Source organism: Euprymna scolopes, chromosome 37 (genome assembly GCF_053919585.1).
Source record: "Euprymna scolopes isolate OS-2025 chromosome 37, ASM5391958v1, whole genome shotgun sequence".
Taxonomy (NCBI): Eukaryota; Metazoa; Mollusca; class Cephalopoda; order Sepiida; family Sepiolidae; genus Euprymna; species Euprymna scolopes.
This window is the reverse complement of record NC_136518.1, coordinates 18,399,002-18,411,365: the sequence shown is the minus strand read 5'-3', so window position 1 is coordinate 18,411,365 and position 12,364 is coordinate 18,399,002. Positions and strand designations below refer to the sequence as shown.

The 12,364-nt window shown below is 36.2% G+C and overlaps 1 non-coding gene across 1 annotated transcript; it reads left to right on the top strand.

The window, feature by feature from the left end:
• The first annotated feature begins 260 nt into the window (after nt 1-260).
• On the top strand, nt 261-364 carry LOC145261426 (U6 spliceosomal RNA). Its single transcript, XR_013864442.1, has one exon. It is a non-coding gene; the product is annotated as a U6 spliceosomal RNA (small nuclear RNA).
• Nucleotides 365-12,364: the final 12,000 nt, after the last annotated feature.

Genomic DNA, 12,364 nt, shown 5'->3' with positions numbered 1-12,364 from the left:
TCGGTCTTTCCATCCTCCTTGACCCTTCTTGGCCCTTTGGTATCACTTTCTTTTTTGTGGGGAATGGTGATGAGACAATGGGAGTGGATGCGTGATGGGGAATTAGAACATGTAGATATGCAGCTTCTGTGTTCTTCATTCCCTGTAACGCTTCTTCATTATATTGTATACTTGTATTGTTATCCGCATTCAAGGGTTTTCCTTCATATTTCAGCCGTGTCCATTATTATTATTATTATTATTATTATTATTATTATTATTATTATTATCACTCTACCATACTAGCATTGCGACAATATAGAGAACATTAGCATGTTCCCTGCGCATCGATGACACGTAAATTTGTGAAGGGTCTCATATCTTTGCGTGGAGAAAATCTACATAACAACAACTATTGTAGCTATTAAGAAACCCCCTTGAATGTGGAAACCAATCCACAGAAACTTCAGGCGCTGAGCAGGTATAAAGAAACTACATTAGAAGTAAGACAAACACTAAAATCTTTTTCACACTTTACCAATAACATCCAGTGTGAATGCACCTGAAGACGGTCGGGGGTTACATCGGCCGAAATGTTAGGAGAAAAACAACCAATATGAGGAAGATTTTCTGAACAATCCAGATGTTACAAAAAATAATTATCAATCCTATCTCTAAAATATACAAGCATCGTAGAAGTGTTAGCTTTGGTCAAAATCGAACTTCCTTCTTGAATCGGATTTTTGCGATTATCGATATCTGGTGCTTATCAGACACATTCAAAGACAAAATCTACGTAATAACACTCTCAGACACGTCAAGTAGCTTCGTGTGAAATTTCAAAAACATCGGCTCGACCGTTTCCGAGTCCATAAGGGACGAACTCACTCACTCACACACACACATACACTCACACACACACACACATAACGTTCCTTTTATATAACAGTACAGATAAGAAAAGACTTGAATAAACTGAAATGAAAAAGAATACTAAGAATAGAAAACGAACGGCTATGATTAAAACAGTTGAAATTTTAAGGAAAATCATCGAATTCGGAAACCAGTCGATGAACAAGCCACAGAGGAATTAAAGCAGGAATAAAACAAAACAAGTGAAGCATGCATAGTCCCCCGTGAGTGCACAATGAACGAGGCATAAAAAATGACTAAGTTCAGCATTTGCCCCCTCCCCATTTAGCCCCAAAAGTCTCCAGAGGACGCCAAATCCTGATAGAAAATGAACAAACAGTGCAGTTTTAGGCCTTAACATATGTAAATTTGAGTTCTGCACTATGCAAAATAAAAAAATGACTAAGTCCATCATTTGCCCGCTTTCCCCATTTTGCCCCAAAAAGTCCCCAAAACCTTAACATATTTAAATTTGAGTTCAGCACCATGCAAAACTGTTAAATAGATAAACACAGAAAATTTTGGACAAAAATCTATTGTAAAATAATCCCAAAATGAAGTATTTTATGAGCTCTAAAACGAACCCCTGGGGCATACCCAAGAGTTATCGCGAAGTATAGAACAACCAAAATTATATAGCAATTCGTTAATTACAACTTTTCAGAAAGTTTTATAAAAATCCAAGGCATCAATTTTTTTTTAATAAGCACAAAAGTGTAAATTTTAGCCATTTTAACCCGAAAGGCACCCCTAGGGGGCAACCAAAGTTTCCCCAGAAAATCCGTTCCGTTACTTTTTTACTCATGTCATGTTTAATGATTGTGCAAAATTTCAAAAAAATTTCAAGGCGTAGTTATATGAGAAAAGTGCCGACAGACGAACGGACGAACGGACAAGGGTGAATTTACAGTCCACCCTCCTTTTGTTAAGAGACCAAAAACATCAGAGGAAAATTGCGTGAACAAAAGACGATAAAAAAAATTAAAAAATTAAATCTACTTCCCCCTAAAATGAAATAGCCTACATTGAAGTCGCTGAGAGATAGAAGAACCGAGGAAGAAAAGCACTAAACAGTTCATCACTGGATGAATACAAAAATTACTGGGACGTGAGGATGCTCATTACCACCTGAATTCCAGTCAAGACTAAGAGTTGTTGTCAGCGAGAAATCAATGGTAAGCAGTTGTTGCGATAATGCCAAGTAATATTCACAGGTAATTCAAAGAGATGTAGAGTACTGGAAATCTGAGATTTGTTGTCAATCAGTCTCAAGGTAACCACAGGATACTATCACTGAGGTATTTCTGATTATGACCTATGTGAGAACTTCTACTTAGTACAAATAATATAGTAAATGTAGACCTTAGGCTAACAGCAAATGTATACCATGTGAACAAACAGACGGACCAGTAAATCGCATAATATGCAAAATAGCCATTAAAAAATGCAAGAACATACAGGATTGCATGGGGGGATGGGTACACTCAAAACCATACAAACGACTATGCTTTATACAAAGAGACAAAAATCGGACACACTACAGGAAAACGAAAGCATAAAATCCTCTAGGGCATGAACGTTCAAACGGATAAACTCATATAAGCAAGGAAAGTGGGCATAAAAATAGTTAACACAAAGGAAAAATGGCAAAATTGTTGATTTGCCGACCAGCAAACCACAGCCTAAAGAACAAGTATATGGAACAATTATATGTGTGTTTGAGGGTAAATGAGGGTGATTAGGTTGTTAACGACTGAAGACCTAGGTTTTCCAAGTTTTAATCTAGTTTGTTGCATAGCAGCACGTTTACTTAGATAATTGGCGACCCCTACGTGGTCGATCCTGTAACTATCCGACGTCTTTCTTAAACTATTTCCGATTGGAAAGATACCAGAAAAAAAACAGTGTCGGTAACATGAATATAGATTTAGAAAAACATAGCAGTCGATTTGGGGGGGGGATTGTTTTCGAACTTCATGCTGAAAAAAACTGAAAACATGATTTGCTTTACCACGAACTCCTAAGTCTGAATGGCACTTCTCGGACTTAGGATTAGTATTCCAGTAAAATGTGGTTTCGAGTACATTAATAAAATAAAAATACACATTCATTATTTATTTAATTTGAATTAAAAAAAAATTATTTGTTTTATTTATTTCGCCCAAAACAGAAAATTACAACAGTAGAAGGCATTTCGGTATGTGGGGACCTCTAAAGCGAAGGGATCGGATTTTGCTGATCATCTGGTTTATTGGGTGTATTCATGACGAAGGGGCATAAGTGCAGCGAGTTCGTTAGAGAACATCCAGAGCACGGACGCGCGTTTGGCGGCTACATGCAAATAACCAAGCAGTGTGTAAAATGACGTCACGGTAAGGATAAAAAAAAGAATATAAAAGGGGGAGAAGACAAGTTAGAGAAGACGATCGCATTGGAGACGTGGGTAACGTCCCAGCCGTAACGAGAAGTCACACGTGGCGGGAGAATTAGGAATAAGGTTAGTTTATTTAAATCTGAAACAGGACTTGAAGTTCTTTCCTCGTTTTTTATTACGTTCATTGTGGTTTGCTAGCATAAAGAGGGCAATGTAACACAAGATGCAAAATTGCGAAGATCCAACAGAGTCTTTAGCTCAATATGTAGTATGGAACTTATAAGATTAAACTTTTTTTTATTTTTAGACGTTGTGTAAAATGGGGAAACTAGTACTGTGTCTCTTAGCGCAGGTGTGCCAACAATACTTTTCGCATAGGCGAATTGTGGTTTTGTAAAGATATAGGATGACTGCAGCTGAAAAACGTTCTCTAGCCCGATATAGAGAGCCCACCATGTTTACAGCAACTTGGCCTCATCTTTTATGTATATTTACAGTTCAGATTACCGGTAAAGCTTAGGCTGAAAAGATTCATAATAAACTGTCAAGAAGGATTCTATTAGCCATAATAATCGATTACTGAATATGGTAGTTTTAATTGATGTGTGGTAGTGCTAGTCTCACTCTTTTCTGTAAATACTATTATGCCATGTGTTATTAAGAATTGTGCGATCTGTTCTCTGCTTCTTTTGTTCCAGCTTGTGTTACTTGTTTGTCTAGTGGTCTCCATCAATTCGCTGGTCTGATATCTCATTTAATGCAGCTTCATATTCCAAAAATTCCTTTCTAAGAACAGCAGGCTTGTGAAACTCTTTCCCTACTGGCTGTGTTTGTAAATTCAAACTTTTCCGTTCGTCCTTTTCCCGTTGATCTGTCTGCACTTTTCTCAATAACTACGCCTTGGAACTTTTTGAAATTTTGCACAAACATTAAACATGATATGAGTAAAAAAGTAACGGAACGGATTTTCCGGGAAAACTCCGGTTGCCTCCCTAAGGGTGCCTTTCGAGTTAAAATAGCTAAAATTGACACTTTTGTGCTTATTAAAAAAAATTGATGCCTTGGATTTTTATGAAGCTTTCTGAAAAGTTGTAACTAACTGATTTCTATATAATTTTGTTTGTTTATACTTCGCGATAACTTTTGGGTGTGGCCAAGGGCTCTATTAGGGCTAATAAAAACTGTCTATATTTTGGACTATTTTATCATATTTGTCCAAAATTTTCTGTGTATGTCTATTTAGCAGTATTGCATGGCGCTGAACTCAAGTTTAAACAAATTTAGGCCTTGGGGACTTTCGTGGCTAAATGGAGGGGGTGGGCAAATGATGGGCTTAGCGATTTCTTTTCTTGCATGATACAGAACTCAAATTTACATATGTTAAGGCCTAAAACTGCGCCGTTTGTTAATTTTTCCCTGGATTTGAGGTCCCCTGGGGACTTTTGGGGTTTAATGGAGGGGGACAAATGCTGAAATTAATCATTTTTCTATGTCTCGTTCATTGTGCACTCACATGGGACTACGCATGCTTCATTTGTTTCCTTATTTTTTACCTTGGTCTGTTCAAGATTACGATCAATAGGCATCTCATGTTTTTACGATAATCATTGTTCAATCTTGTTAGCTCTTTACGTGGCTTCGCGCCTTGTCTGGAGCGATTTCTAAAAAATAAATAATTGTTAAAGGAATAGCCTTACAATTATTCCAGATCTTGTAACTCCACCATGTATCATAGCGAGCATTTTTTTAAAGACGAATTGCAGTAAAAGACATTATATATAGATTTTATTTTACAGATTTATTCCATCATAAAATGCTAAAAGCGAATAATATTAGTTGCAATAGTCACTGATGATTTCTAAAGAAAGAATATTTTTGGACTTTACCCTTTAATTCCGAATCTTTATGCAATGGTTTTCAAAATGGAATAGTTTCATCGCTTCCGTTTTTTTAAAGGTAAGACGCTTTTTGGGTTTTTCTTTTCTTCCTATTTTATTATATTTCGAAAACGTTATTCTATGGCTTCTAGAACGGTGAAGAGAGTCTCGACAATTTGAAAACTCGTCTTCATTTGGCTTCGGGGGAAAGTTTCTTTGAAGATCTTTTACGAATTTAATATACAGGAATAAAGGAAGCTAGTTCCAGATTTGGAGACGACGGAGACGAATATGAGAACGAAGCACGATGCAGACGAACAAAATGGCGACGATGAAAAAAAATATTTAATTGAAAACGTGGGCGAATTTAGAAAGCAATAGAAATGCAGATAAATTTAAAAAAAAAAAGATTAGAGAGGTTTAAAGATTGAGTGTAAAATCCTATAAAGAAATTATAGAAAGTTAAAAAGTCAGTTTTTCTTTATTAAAACGAAAGAAACTACGACAGACGAAATAAGAATGAATGCATCAAATCGAAATAAATATAAGACGTATGGAACAGTTCATAATTACACGAACGCTTAAATATTATAGTCTTACTAAAATAACTAAGTAGGCAGCCCGACGGTAGTCGAGGGCGACCCAAATGCTAATTTTTCATTAGTAGAGTGCCGCTTCTTTCACTGGATTACTACATGATTGCATCTTGCATAGAACGTGCTCATGCCAACATAGATGCTCCTTCGGTGTAAATATCCCTGGTCAACTCAAACTGAGTGACAGGTGGACATGAGGATATAACTACTAACTATCGCAGATAGTCTAGATATGCAAAGTCGAATCTAGTCGGTTCTATAGTAACAATGTCATTGATGGATATTGGCAAACTTTACGCTGACTTGATCGATGTGCTAATCCTGAAAAGAATCTTGGTAATCGATGTCAACAATAGAATAAAGCCAGTCAAAAAAGTTCCGATCTTTTAGACTCATCAGGTATATTTCTACTAATACAAAGTTTAAAGAAATGATGCATTAAAGTACTATTTGGGAGTGTCTTTCGGGTGACTCATTAACAGCAGCATCACTAGTAGCATTATCCTCTGTCCTGTTATCTGGATGACAGTTCGGGCATCAAAGATGATCTGAGGCTGGCTTTCTCTAACCCTCTCGATCTTCTGCCATTCTGAGCGTGCTATTGAACTTCATCCCTGTCTACTCTCGGTAACTTTCATCTAACTGCTAGTTATGGGAATTCCCTCCTTACCCCTGTTTCCTTAATCTTACTACAATTTAAATGTAAAGTGAAACACCATCTCGCTACTAAACTCCCCGTTTAGTATTCCCCTATAAATCTGCCTTTCAATCCACAATAGTTTACATCCCAATGACAATATGCGTTTGGGGGTGAATAAAAGTTTTCAAAATTATATATTCCAACTGTGAATATATTTATTACGAGCATACTTGGATACGTCTGATTGCGTTTGTGGTGGTGCGTTTCAGCTGCTGAACTGTGTTAAAAATAAAAGATACGTGAGCTAGTATTTATTTGATGACTTTAATTCGGAGAAGAAACGTTTAGTGCATATGCAGGAAATAAAAATCAGACGAAATCAGGTATCTGACTTTGAGGTTGGGAGTATTGTCTCTTGTAAGAACACGGGCGAGAGGAAATGACGTCACGTGAGATAGGATAGGCGACGAGACCCTGAGTCTAAAGTTTGATGCGACGAGACGTAATTAAGTAATAACTTAGGAATAAATTGTAAACCAAAGGGGCTCGTCCCTAGATATAACAGCCCCTATATTTCTCTACGGCCTGCCACTTGTAGAGCGGAAGGCTACGTCAACAACCTAATAAAATGATCCTCTCCTAAATCCGCAATCTAATTCTTTTCTTTGTATTGTTGTGCTGACTTTAATTCAAGAACGAAAATGCACCACCACGGAGAAATAGCTATCATGGGACGACGAGAGACAACCATGAATTTAGTGTCCGCAGTCTTGGAACAGTGCTGCAGTTGAGGGTATATGATTTAATTGTATTGTATTTGCTTTTGATGAGAAACATATATATTCTGATCTTGAAAGGCAAGCATTACCCCAACCCGCTGTAATATTTCAGATTAAAATAGCGATGGTACAGTAGTGACGTGTATTGTGTTAGTTATTGCATTATTGTTACAGTTACTCGTCCGCGACAGTACCTTGATCCCCACAAGTTATTGTCGAACTATTGCTGTTGATTTAATGCTAAACCTACGTAGAGTAACTAGTTAAAGAAAAAAGAACACCGAATTATCACTAGCGATCAGGTATGTTTATAATACTTAGAATAGCGGGTACTTTTACATTTATAGTACCAGAAATGAATGATTTTTTAAAAACCTATTCATATAGGGACGCCGTACAGCAGTGATATTGGACTGCGATGACGAATAGAGACCAAATTTTATTTCTGATGTTAAATATTCTAGATTAATACATTATAACATTCTCATCCGTTTGACTGTTAGTTTGCACTTTAGGGACCTCTTTAGAAGTTATTAGTCACGCGGCACGATATATATATATATATATATATATATATATATATATATATATATATATATATACTAGCAAAAGTACCCGTCGTTGACTGGGTTCAAGAGCAGCCAACAGAAAATGGAATCTGATTTATCAAAGTATGATAGGTTATGAAAAGAGAGGGTTGTTAAGAGATAGCTTCGAATTTGGGGGTATCAAAACCAAAGCAAAATATGATGAAAGTAAAGACAAAATAGATAAACCCCATAATTTATTATACCATACCTGTTCACACTGAAATACTTATCACAATATTCTGTGGATCTATATTAAAAAAACCTTGTTAAACTTTGTAACATATTTCCATTCTATGGAGGTCAGGCGCGAACGAACATCCCTTAATATTATTATACTATATTTCTTCAAACTGAAACATAATTATCAAAGTATACTTACGCAGATAGCTATGAAAAGTCTTTATTAAAGTGTGTGCCTATTTCCATTCTATGGAGGCCAGTCGCGAACGCAGACCCCACAATTTTATTATAGCATCCCTATTTAAGTTAAAACATACTTATCAAAGTATTATTATGTACATCTATGTCAAAAACACTTGTAAACGTTTCTTTTTAATTTTTTATTTCTATACTTTGTGGATCAGGCGCGTACGCAGACCCCACAATTTTAATGAATCATCATTATGCAAGATCAAACATAACCATTCCTGTGTCTCGATACATCTTCTATCATTATATGTGATCCGTTTTCTATAATAGTCAACCATATAGGAGCCTATTCATGACCAGACACACACACAGACGTTCAGCTTTATATTATAGATATAAATAGGGCACGATATATATATGTATATATATACCGCACTAATATATATATATATATATATATATATATATATATATATATATATATATATATGTTAAAAAAACACTTTGAAATGAGTTAAAAACATATTTAATCTGAAAAGGAAACACTAGATAAGTGGATAGTCCTTAATCCGCGGAATTTCGAAGAAATACTTTCCTTCTCATCAGAGGGTAGGAATTAGCAAAGTATTTGATGAAACAACAAGTAAGTCAAAGATCTTACTTGATAACAAAAAAGTGAAGCAGAGGGAATATGGTAAAGAAAATGTGATTACACAAGAATGGATAGTCTGGTGGAAGATAAATAAACCAGTGACGGTAAAATCCAAATATATAACTTCAAGAAAGTTAATTGAATTTACATTTGCACAAGTAAAATCCAAGGAAATCCCGTAATTGGAAGAAGATGGCCCATAATAATCCAAAGGCAGAAATCCATGGAATGATTCACAAAAATGTGTACAAGGAAAAAAGGAAAAAATTCCAATAATATTAATGAAAGAAAAATAAGATATGCTTTTCACTCTACTACCAAGGCATAAATATAAATAAGAAAGATCAGGGAAGAAAAAGAGGAGAAAAAATGGTGGTAGAGCTAAATATAAAATAGAGAAACAAATGGAAAAATGACCCATACATGGTATGTTAAAGGCGCGAAAAAATATATAGGGCAAAATAATATAGGTCAACTGAAATGTACAGGACATCACTTATTTTATATATATATATATATATATATATATATATATATATATATATATATATATATACACTAGTTTGGGGACGATTAATCGGAATCGGAAATCGCAAAAATCGGAATATTTGAGGATATCGGAATCGGAAAAATTTGTACCGATTTTCCGATGCCAAAACGATTCTTTTAATAGTCTTTATTTGATTTTGTTTAAAGCTAAATCTTCCATTGCTGGTAATAATGATAAAATAAATATTTATTGATTTAAATCACCAGTGAAACTTAAATCGATAGATCGTCCCCCAGAAGTATATTTTTTACGTTTCGGAAAATATTTGCACATTTAAGATGTGCATTTCTACGGTAATCGGAGAAAAACACAATTATATAGTTAAATATTTAGAGATTTATAAAGAATCGGAATTGGAATCGATATCGATGATTGTATTGGAATCGTCCGATCACTAATACACACATACGGAACAATCACGTTGACACACTGGTTCTCGTCAGATCACCGGAGTTAAGCAACGTTGAGAATAACCAGTACCAGATGGGTGACCATTTGGGAAGGCGAGGCGCTGTATGTACTGCGAGGTAAAATTCCTGGTTCACAAACTGGCGAGGTTTATCCTTCTCTCGAGAGTAGATGGGACTCTCTTAAGCCGTGGTAGGCAACCTATCTAGTGATGGCGTCACGATGAAAAATACTCTCGATAGCTCTGGCGAAGCATCAAATATTCAGCTACCGACAAGATATGAATTACACTACAAACTTGTGTAGTGAGTTTAATCTCGGTTTCAGCCGTGCTGGTTGGATGGATGGATGGAGTCACGTGTAATAACAACAAAAATTTTTTCCCACTGTTCAAGTAATTTTCAACCTGCGTCAATGAGTTGACGGCTTCGATCCTCTTAGCTTTTCCATTTTCTTTTATTACTAAAGAACTAACCTATATACTAGAGGATCTACCCGTTCAATATCTAACATACATAGAGAGAAATTATTGCGGATACTGATTATCTGACGAATTCAGGGAGGATTAAAACTGGCTACATAGCCTCTTGCGTATAAGCGGAAAGGAATAAACATGGGGAATAGTCATAACTTTACTCGATTTGAGGCGGTATTTACCCAAAATGGGCTGAGCCGACTATAGAGCGTTATCAATGAATGCAGACTTCGCACGAAATTGATAGCGGCCAATATAGTGATTCTGATTCTATTTTAAACTAAAGCGATACAGACCGGCCAAAATACTACTTTTTTAAACTTACAGCTAACAGATCAATGAAAATCCTATTTCAAAATTAAATTTGACATTATTGAAATACGTGAAGATTGATAATATCTATAGTAAAAGTAATGCTATTTAATCGACAGGATTAAAAACTTAGTACCTTCACGTCGTCAGTTCACGTTGGTATATATTTTATAATAGCCACTTCCCACGCGAATATTCTTGGAAATCTAAGCTATCATTAGTGGAAGCGTAAAGGATGATTGGAAAAATTCCCACGAAATGATGTCGCAGCTATAAGTAGAAGAGCCTGATATTCTAAGTAAGCAAGTTGAATGTAGTACAATGCAGTCGAAGCACTTGTCCTCCTCTAATTGCCAATTCCCTGGCGATTATTTAAGGACTGTTTTTAGAGACATTCTAGATAACACCAGCTGGAAATATAGGTCTGCTGACTTTGAAAGATACTACACTTGGGTCCGACCACAAAACTCGACAAGACTTAACTTTCACATTATATTTTCTTTTTATATATGTTATTTAAAATTGAAATGAAACTGTAACAGACAGATTGATGTGTAATAGAACGCGGAAGCGTATATAGCAATAGCAGCAGTTAATGTATACAAATGACCGAGCTATGTGCGAGGTTACGTCACAGCGAGGAGGAAGGAAAGAAAAAGACAATGAAAAATATAAACGTGGCTCGAAAAGGACAGAAAAATGTGTTACACACGTTGTCCGAGAACGACAGGAAAAGACGTGCTCTAAACACGACCGGACAAAGACAGAATACAAAGTGTTCGACACAGCAGAGTCTTATGAAGTACATTGAAGTACGAGAAGTCTTTTAAACAAGAAACAAAGCGTTATTCTAGAAATATCTGTAAATAAATATCTGTTGTTTGAACGGAAAAAGTGAGTCAAATTCTTGGAGAGGAGAGCCCCTTAAAAGCGAAGGGTAGAAGATTAGACCATGTAGATCCAAGTTTGAATTCCTGACGTCATCGACAGGCCGAACAGATGAATAAAGAAATTACCATTTATGTTTGTAACTGTTGGTCTCGTCATTCCTTACAACAAAAAAGGTAAATGTGTTTTATCATCATCTTGTTACGAACTTTGTGTAAACCCTCCCAAGTATTATGTGTCTTCTCCTCCATCATAAGTGAAGTATCTCCTCCCCTCCATCATAAGTGAAGTATCTCCTCCCCTCCACCATAAGTGGAGTATCTCCTCCCCTCCATCATAAGTGAAGTGTCTCCTCCCCTCCATAATAAGTGAAGTATCTCCTCCTCTCCATCATAAGTGAAGTATCTCCTCCTCTCCATCATAAGTAAAGTATCTCCTCCTCTCTATCATAAGTGAAGTATCTCTTCCCCTCCATCATAAGTGAAATGTCTCCTCCCCTCCATCATAAGTGAAGTATCTCCTCCTCTCCATCATAAGTGAAGTATCTCCTCCCCTCTAATGTGTTATAAAAACTGTTGTATCACATATCTCCCAGTCCGCATTAATATTAAGTCCCCAAGAATTGTCACAATCGTCGTCATAATGTTATAAGGAGTGATATAAATGTCGCCCTCGTTATGATTGTTATGAACTTTGTGTAAACCCTCCCAAGTATTATACGTCCTCTCCTCCATCATAAGTGAAGTATCTCCTCCCCTTCATCATAAGTGAAGTATCTCCTCCTCTCCATCATAAGTAAAGTATCTCCTCCCCTACATCATAAGTGAAGTATCTCCTCCTCTCCATCATAAGTGAAATATCTCCCCCCCTCCATCATAAGTGAAGTGTCTCCTCCCCTCCATCATAGGTGACGTATCTCCTCCCCTCCATCATAAGTGAAGTATCTCCCCCCTCCATCATAAG